Below are 9,101 nucleotides of genomic sequence, written 5' to 3' on the forward strand. Positions count from 1 at the left end.
GAAAGGAGAAGCCTTGACTTCATTCTTCTTAGTAGTTATCAAAATTATTTCAAGAGGAGGATGAGTAGACTTAACAATGGTTTTGTTTTCTTTAACAAAATTTGATTTTTTTATCACATTTAAATGTTGTATTGAAGCTTCATCTTTTGAAACATAATGGTTTTTAAGAAAATAAAAAAACAAGTTATGTTTTTTCAATTGATTCATCTTTTTTAACCATTTTCTCTTAACACAGTCTTTTTTAGACTGAGCAGAATTATTTTAGAAATATTTTCTTTTATTTATGTTTTTAGCGAGCATAAATTCATTATACAGGGAAACTATATCAACTTCAAATCTTTCATCCAAAACATTCAAAACTCTTAGTTGATTTTGGTAAACAGGATTGTTAATAGGAGGAAAATCAGAATCAGAAGGACAAACAGATTTAGTGTCATCTTCTTCTTCATTAGCTGTTCTGCTATATGGAGAGGAAGTGTCAGGGTTAGTGGAATAGTAAACAGAGCTAATTTGAGATTTATCACTTGAAATACCTTTTAGTTTTAAATCAAAGGGTTTATCAAAATTCTTTTGCAAAAAATCATTGATCTCTTGATCTCTTTTTGAAATACTTTCAAATCTAGCAAAGGAATGTCTTCCTTCGTTGATCTTTAAAGGTGGATTGTTTTGAAAATTTATTTTAACAGTACCATCAAGATATTGTTGAATATGAGTGAGATCTAGCTCATCAAAAACAGGTTTAGCAGGAGGGGATTCTTGTTCCAACAACCAATCATTAGGAAGCTTAACATATTGCCATTGGATCATTTTTGGGACTTGACTTTAGCATCAGGGGTTGAACATTGAATTAACATGGTTTAACCAGAAGGTTCTCTAGGAATCTTAGCACCAGGGTTTATTTGAGTACCCAACAGTCTATAATAAATGCGATAAATCAAAACAAAAGGCTTACTACCTTCTTCCATGTGGTAACCATATGAAGCAATATTCAATGTCAAAGCTTTAACAATATTAGGATCATCCAAAGTAAGAGTAAGATCAGGATAACAGTTAAGTAAACAGGACCATCATTCATAGAAGCCGTAATCATACCAAGAATGCTATCTTTAAAGATTTAAATCTAGCATCTCTTAAACACATAAGAACAGAATTTGTTCAACAGTTCTAGCTTTGTAAGCAGAATGAAGAGTACTCTCAACAAAACTAGTTTTATAAACAATTTTAGTATCAACTTTAGGAATATTCCATTTACGAAAATCAAGGATCAACTCATTTTCATCAATAGTGTGATCTTCTTCATTTACAATATCAGGAGGACAACTAGTCCTGGAGCTGACAGAGGAGTTGGATCTCCACAACCTATCCATACTATCCTAGGTCCAACACTCAATTATCATGTTTTTCTTACAACCGTTGCATTTCGTAACACATATCTTAACCAACCCTATACCTCTCATGCCCTACATGTTCTCTCTGGCTCAAACAGGCCTTACATTTCAGTTCTGGGAATTCCTTTACGACTAGGGTGGCGCCAACGACGATAAGAAGGGAACACAACAAAGGAGTATAAAAGTTTCGGGTTGTCACAGACAGAGAGACAGAGAACACAACCACACTATCACCAGCTCTGCGAAAAAGGCTTTTGAATTGAATTGAGTAACAAGCTACATCATTTTATTTTATTTTATGTTTTATTTCTGAGAAGGACTATATCTTGTTATTATATGATTTATTGATTCTATCTCACTCCCTCTTCCTTTCAACGCTTCTTTAGGAAATGGATATGACATATGAGTCATGAGATTCGTGGAAGAACAGATGCGATGCTGACATTGTCAAGGTGATATTTGTTCACTTCTCTGCTCTGTTAACTAAGAAATCTACTTTACCAGGTTATTGGTGATTGCCTGATGTCAAATGCTAACTAAGTTTTTGGTACTCTTCCAGTTGTTGCACCGATGTGGGCTCAACCTCGCAATCACTAAGATAGAATTTTGAAATTCTTTTTTATATATTTTCAGCTATTGATTATATGATTTTAAAATCTTGATTTTCTCTGTCTATAGATTGAACAAGAAAAAACATTGTTGTACAATGCTAGGTTGCCCACTTTAGAAAAAACACACATAAATTACATCTTAACTACGAATAGCTCACATCTAGAGAGCTCTTTGATTCCACATATGTTTTTTTCTTCTTTGGCTGAAAATCTTGCTGGTGTCTAAACCGTAAGTACTTTTTGAATTGCATGACTCCCCTTAATTTATAGGATTCATTACTTCATATGTTAGTATCCATGTTTGTTCTTGCCAAAAGCCTTGTATCTCAACATGCACATCCTGATGTTTCCAACAGAGGCATTAGGGTTCAAATATCCCCACCCCCCCAACTATAGATGTATAAATAATAATAATAAAACCGTATCCACGTTTGTTCTTATAGCTCCCTTTTTATGTTACTTATGAACTGATCATACACAAAAGAGAACTGATCTCAGTTTTGAAGCTGGAAATGACTCAAGTTATGCTCTTTAGACATGTTTGTTTGTTTGTTTGTTTGTTGTTGTTTTTTTTTTTTGTTATTGAATGTGTCATAAGTGTGATTGTCATCAATCTCCTAGGGCTCCAAATTTTCAGCAATGCTATGGATTCTCAACAATTTAGACCAGTGATCTTCTGTAGACTTTCCAAACCTCTGAAATCTGAATTCTTATTTGTCATCCTTAGAGATAGTATTAATTCATTAAGTTCAGCATGAATATTATGGAACGAACACCATCATAAGATAGAATATTAACTATATAAAGTATGCCTTGTTGTCTCCCCCATCCCCCTTCTCTTGAACTCACTCTGCTTTCTCACTCAAAAGCATCATTTGAGTTTTTATATTTGAAAGGGTATTCTGGTTTTGCATTTATCTTTTTTAGTCCAGACATGTGATGGTTGATAGCTCCTATGTACCTCTTCAAACTGCTTATTGATTCATTACACCTGTAAATATACATTGTAGAAGTAATTTCATCATCTTGACTCCATGTTCAGTATATTAGGAAACATTTACATTGTGTGATGTTTGAATTGTGCTTCATCTTTCACATTTCTGGACCAATTCTACAATGTCACTGGTGCATGAGGACTACTTTCCTACTATGCCTGTAGAAGTTTTTTTTTAATCATCATGGCTCAATATTGATTATATTAGGAAATGGTTACATCAATGACGGCTTTAAAATGTTCTATTTTTTACATTTTTGGTCTTATTTTTATGATGTCACTTGCATATGAGGACCACTTTCCTGTAGTGAGCTATTGACAATCAATTGAACTTAGCATGTGATGAATTTCTTTCATTAAAAATTGAGAAAAACTATTAGCTACTTTAGCTTTTGCTTCGTGATTCTTGATGTGCATGAAACATGTAGCAATGTGAGGTGTGGTTCAAGGTAGTAGTCCTTACATTTCCTCTGCTTTTTCCATGCCCCCCCAGCCCAGTAGAAAAATCTGTTATGGTATTTTTCTATCTCATGAAGTCAGAATGTTATGATTATGATGTCATATTCCTCTTTACTTTATTAGGTGTTTTTCCCTCTCTTGTTTAGGATGCCCCTTCTATGAAGAGAGGAATCTTGGTATATTATTGTCTCTTATTCTTCACAGTTCTGTGTGGATTTTAGGCATACAGATATTTCTCTCAATCTTGATGAATCTATTGCTTCCTAGCCAATAATTAATCATGAATCATAACTTGAAGAAAGTTAATATGATTTCGCTGGTGATAATAAAGGTGTTGCAAAGGAAGAAGAATGCATAGGATGAATGACTTGTGAATAAATATCATATTATTATTTGGGTATAATTGTTTGATCGACTGTGGTCCTCTGCCATTCAACTTCCTTTACCCATTTTCTTTTCATGAAAGGACTTGCTGATAACCTTCCGAACTGCTAATGCCCAGTCTGGTCACAAAATCATATGAGAACAATATGCAAATGCTAAGGTGCTGTAAGCTGGTTGACATATGTTATTGTGGAAGAACCACAGATGGTTAAATAGTTATGAAAATAATAGTTATACTAATCGGGTTGTGCTTTTTGATAACAAGACCAAGGATGAAAGCAAGAGGGTTGAATAGGTTCAGAAGCTTCTCTCGCTTGTAAACATGGTAATAGCACAAAATGGTGGACAACCATGTACAGATGAGATATTTTCTGAACAAAAGGTCATTAATTACATTAATTCTCATATTTTCATCAAAATTTCTATGAAAGTATCATTCTAACAAATTCGATCATTTAACAGAAGGAGGCCATGAAACTCCGCAATCAATAGGAACATGTTGATTCTCTGAAAGGTTACTCTGAACGAGAAATATTAAAGGATAATATCTTTCATATGAGGAGCAGCTCAAACAAATTACTGAGATGGTATCTTCAATGCTCCTCTATTTTACATATTTTGCCACCTGCATCTGTCTTCTCACAGTTGGTATACTTTTGTCATCAATGTGTTAAAATCAGAACCTGGGTAAGGAGTGAACTACCGCACTCTTAATCCATGACTGTTAAAGACCACCCTACCTTCAGCAAAAGATGTCTTATCAGGCACCTTGATTAAATTATGCAGAAACATATTTTGTTCTTTTATCTCCTGGTTAGACATGAGTGTGAAGCTGCATAAGTTAATATAAGTTGCTCCTGTTTTAAATATATATATATATATATATATATATATAAGTTTCTCCTTCATTTTTTACTCGGTCACAACTCAAGACCCACCAGGTTTTGTGAGTGATTTACCAATAAAAAGAAATGGTGTGGACACGAGGTGTATATAATTGAATAATTGCTGAGTCCATCCCTAGCTAATATAGGACTTAGATGAATTCACCAAAACATGTGCTGTACTTTGTTCAGGCCCACCTTTGCTTTATGCTTTGAACCGATGCTCTATGAGACCTTTGTGATTAAGTGCCTCTTGAGCAACACTGGGCACATTCTTTCCAAGTAAAAATTTTACCCTCCTTTTCTACTAGTTATACACATTTTAGACTTGTAGTTTATTTGCTGAAGTGGACCTTGATTGAATCTGTCTATCTATCAGTTATGTCCTACTCCTAGAATCTCGTAAGGTGATGATTACCTGTAATGACCCAAAGTAAAGTGCTAACCACTTGAAAGGATTAGTCTAGTCACAATTGAGGCTCCTTGTAGTTGTTTATAAAGCTAGGCTAGTATAAGCCCAATGTGGGACTCATTACAACAACACAATTAATTCAATAACAATCCAGGGCATCATACTATGAATCAATATGAAATGGATGACATGCTGTTGGTGTCAACTTCATTGATTTCACAAGTAATAAATTGCATTTTGAGTTGGTGTGTTTGGAATTTTGGAGAATGTGGACTTGCTAATAACATAGAAGTTGATGAAGTAGGATTTCATTTGTTAAATAGTATTTGGTGTTTACCACATCAATAATTCTTGGTGAAAGAAAATAATAAGGATCAGTGCTTATAACTTAATATCATTCTCTTTGAACTCAAGCAGCTTATAGTTTATGCTCTCATTATTTGGTTCTGGTTGTCCTTTCTTGTTCTTTTATCTTTAAGGATTAATTGGTCATTCGCAAGTAGTTGAAAGATCTTTCTGTGTGTGTTATTGTTTTGCCCTGTTTAGTTTGAATACTAGAAGCCATTTTTTAGATGGTTTTAAAGATTTATAACTACATGTATCTGATGCGGTAATCTAATTCTAAACTATTTAGCAAACTGCTGTGCACAACTTATGTATATCACAAGACCTTGATTTAGGTGGAAAATGGTTAGTGTAAGCTGTAAGGTGGGTGGGCTTGTGGTAGTGTGTTTAATTTTCAGGTTCAAATCTTGCTTTGTGAAGAAAATTACTTTTGGATTGTTACTTTAATTTGTCTAGTAATGAATGATGCATTGTTCTGTAGGTCAAGACAAAGCTTAGAGAGACAACTACTAGTCTTGAGCAACAATTGGCAGAAGAGCAAGCTACACGTCTGAGGGCTGAAGAGCTAGCACATTTAACTCAAATGATGAAATTCGTAAGCTCAGAGAACATCTAGAGAAAGTGGAGGAGAAACTCCATAAGAGAAGTGAGAATCGGTGTGCCATTCTATGAGGTAAAGATTATAAAGACAATGTGTTGTGGAGTTCAGATCATCAAGAATATATTTTTTCCTCCCTTTTCTGTTTTTTGTGGAGTTTTCTTAAGCTATTGCTTGCAAATTTATCTAATCATCAAAAGATTTGATCTGTATGTATCTGTTTACAATTCCTGCTTAGAATCAAAACAAGAATATATAATATAGATATGTTTTTATTAACCTTTTTTAACTTAGCCAGTTGAATCTAATTGTAGTCTTTCATAATACTATCCTACCTAGTTCTGGGGAAAAAGGACTTATACTACAGCCCTTTGCATATCCCACCAACTGATGGACCTTTTTGGAGGCAGATGCCATGAGATATTCCTGATTACCTATTAAAATTTTGTACCTATAGCATTTAACTGTACCGGTACCCTTGAATTATAATGCAACCATGGAGGGCCTTTTGGCTTTGGGTGCCATAAGTCAAGCCAGTACTAGGTGTGCTTCCCCTTCCTACTATCATGTACTTGAATGTTCTACTCCTATCAACCATTTTTGAGCTTCAATAGCTTCATGATTCACCCACAATGATAACAAAATGGTTCTATTCTATGACTGCCTGCCAAAGCATGATTTTAGATGCCGTAACACTTTCCATAACCATTTTTTAGCTAAAGGTTTTGAGGTGACGTAGACTGAGTTCTAGATTGACCTCTCTCTCTCTCTCTCTCTCTCTCTTTTATGACATGTTCAAAAGATTAACATTGGATAAAAAAGTAGTGTTTATTATACACACCCTATAATGCACATTTGAAATGTTCGTGTATAAGAGTGTGTAATAGGGTGTTTACTAGTATTTTCTCTTGGATAAAAATATTTATATGAAATTAGGTTTTGTAATTGCATTTATTATCAACCAAGCACAATAACCAAAAAAAAGCTAAAATGTTTTTTATACCCACTAAATCTAGCATTTATTCTAAATTGGACCATGAAGTATATGATGATGTTAAGGCATCCATTTTGTCTCTCTCCTATTATATTTTTGTCAGGCACGAAAGTTGACATTGTTTTTACAAGAAAAATAAAATATAAATCATAGTAAACAAAAAAAATTAAAAAAAGATTAATATAACATGGGACCAGGCCAAAGCAACTTCAATCGAGGTACATGGTTTATACTTTATTATAAGATGCCAAATGTGGTCTATTTGTTTTTCCTTAAATGGCAAGACTGCGTCGCAATCTAGCATTAACTGCCCAGTTGTAATCTGATAGTCACAACACAACAACAATGGCAGCTCTCTTTAGCGTCTCATGTTTTGGTGGGCCCATATACAATTTAATGTCTATACCAACTTCATTTTTACCACTTGAAATATATGATACTTTGGGTATCTGTTTAATTTGTATTTTTAATCCATCTTATTTATAAACTCATGTAGTGCATTTTAGAGATCATAAATCATTATCTACTATTATGTATCTTTCAATGCTTTCCAAGCTTACTTACTGCCACTATACATATGTCGGTGTCACAAAGCTATCTTGACAATTAAAATGTCCCGGTTCTATACTAATTACTGGTTATGGAAATGTTGCATTTAGATGGATTTCAAGAATTGCCTTTGCCATATACAATCTCACTCAATACAGCATTAGGATAGGCATTTGTAATGAATATATTGTGACTCTATAAAGTTCATTTCATTGAAAATGAGTTAATAATGCTAAAAGGCTTGTAGTTAGGTTATTATTGACATTTTTTCTTTTTCTTTTTTTTTTTCAAAATAAAATTTTAGGATAATCATGGTTCAAATTTCACCTCTTCAAAAATAATTGATTAATTATTGGTTTGGCTGAATAACTAAGGACAAAAATGGACTCCAAGTCCCATTTGGCAACCACTCAATGTTGCACTCCCATGGTGCAACAACAAGGCTCCATATTGGGAACTCCATGGCCATGGTTACAAATTTTGATGTAATTTTAGCCAAAATTGATCATGGGATAGAACTAGTTGTGGAGGTGGTTTGGTTAAAAATAAAAAGAAGAGCAGTCCTATTTAAAGGAATCTACTTGCCAACTAAACACAATTCTAAGAAGAAGAAAAAAAGAATAAAAGTTTTTAAGAATCATTTCTTATTACAAAAACCAAATTACCAAAGGAAGTTTACCACTCAAAAAATACATTTGAGTTAGAAAAATGTGATTCATTATGGGATAAAGACACCCCTAACAAGCTTTGTGGTCTTCTAATAAGTGATTCATTATGGGATTAAAGAAAAATGTTGTTTGCACAAGAATTTTACACAATAAAAAACTTAAAATTTAAACTAAATTTTAATCACCTTTACAATCTAGATTATGCATATCATTGGATTACCAAAAAAAAAACTTAAATTTAACTATTTTTCATTACTTATAATAAAAAATGGTCATCATGTGTCCAACTTTTAAGCGGCCAAAATGGGCATTTGCTCCTTTCGCCCAAAACAAGTAGTAAAATGTCTATGTTCTGAAACTATTTAGCCATATACCCCTGTTTTAAAGTCAATTTTCTAAAAATCGAGTTTCAATGAAAAACTTGATTTTTAGAAAATCGATTTATAGGCAAAAAACTTAAAAAAAATAAAATAAAAAATACATGGAACTCGAGTTCCATGTAACATTTTGCAAGTAACTCGATTTTCATTAAATCGTGTTTTTCATTGAAATTCGATTTTTTAAAAATCGAGTTTCAAAACAAAAGCATTTTGCTAATTAAATAGTTTCAGAACATGGGCATTTTGCTATTTGTTTTGGGCGAAAAGGGCAAATGCCCATTTTGGCCCTTTTAAGCAATAGAGAACCCCTGCTAGCACAAGTGAAGTAAAGGGAATGAGGATCACAAGTTTAGTTATCTTGTGGATAACATGCATGACTTGTGCATTGTTTGTGTCACATTGGTTTTGCCTTAAAATGATTGACAAACATTATGC

Source organism: Quercus lobata, chromosome 6 (assembly GCF_001633185.2).
Source record: "Quercus lobata isolate SW786 chromosome 6, ValleyOak3.0 Primary Assembly, whole genome shotgun sequence".
NCBI classification, from domain to species: Eukaryota; Viridiplantae; Streptophyta; class Magnoliopsida; order Fagales; family Fagaceae; genus Quercus; species Quercus lobata.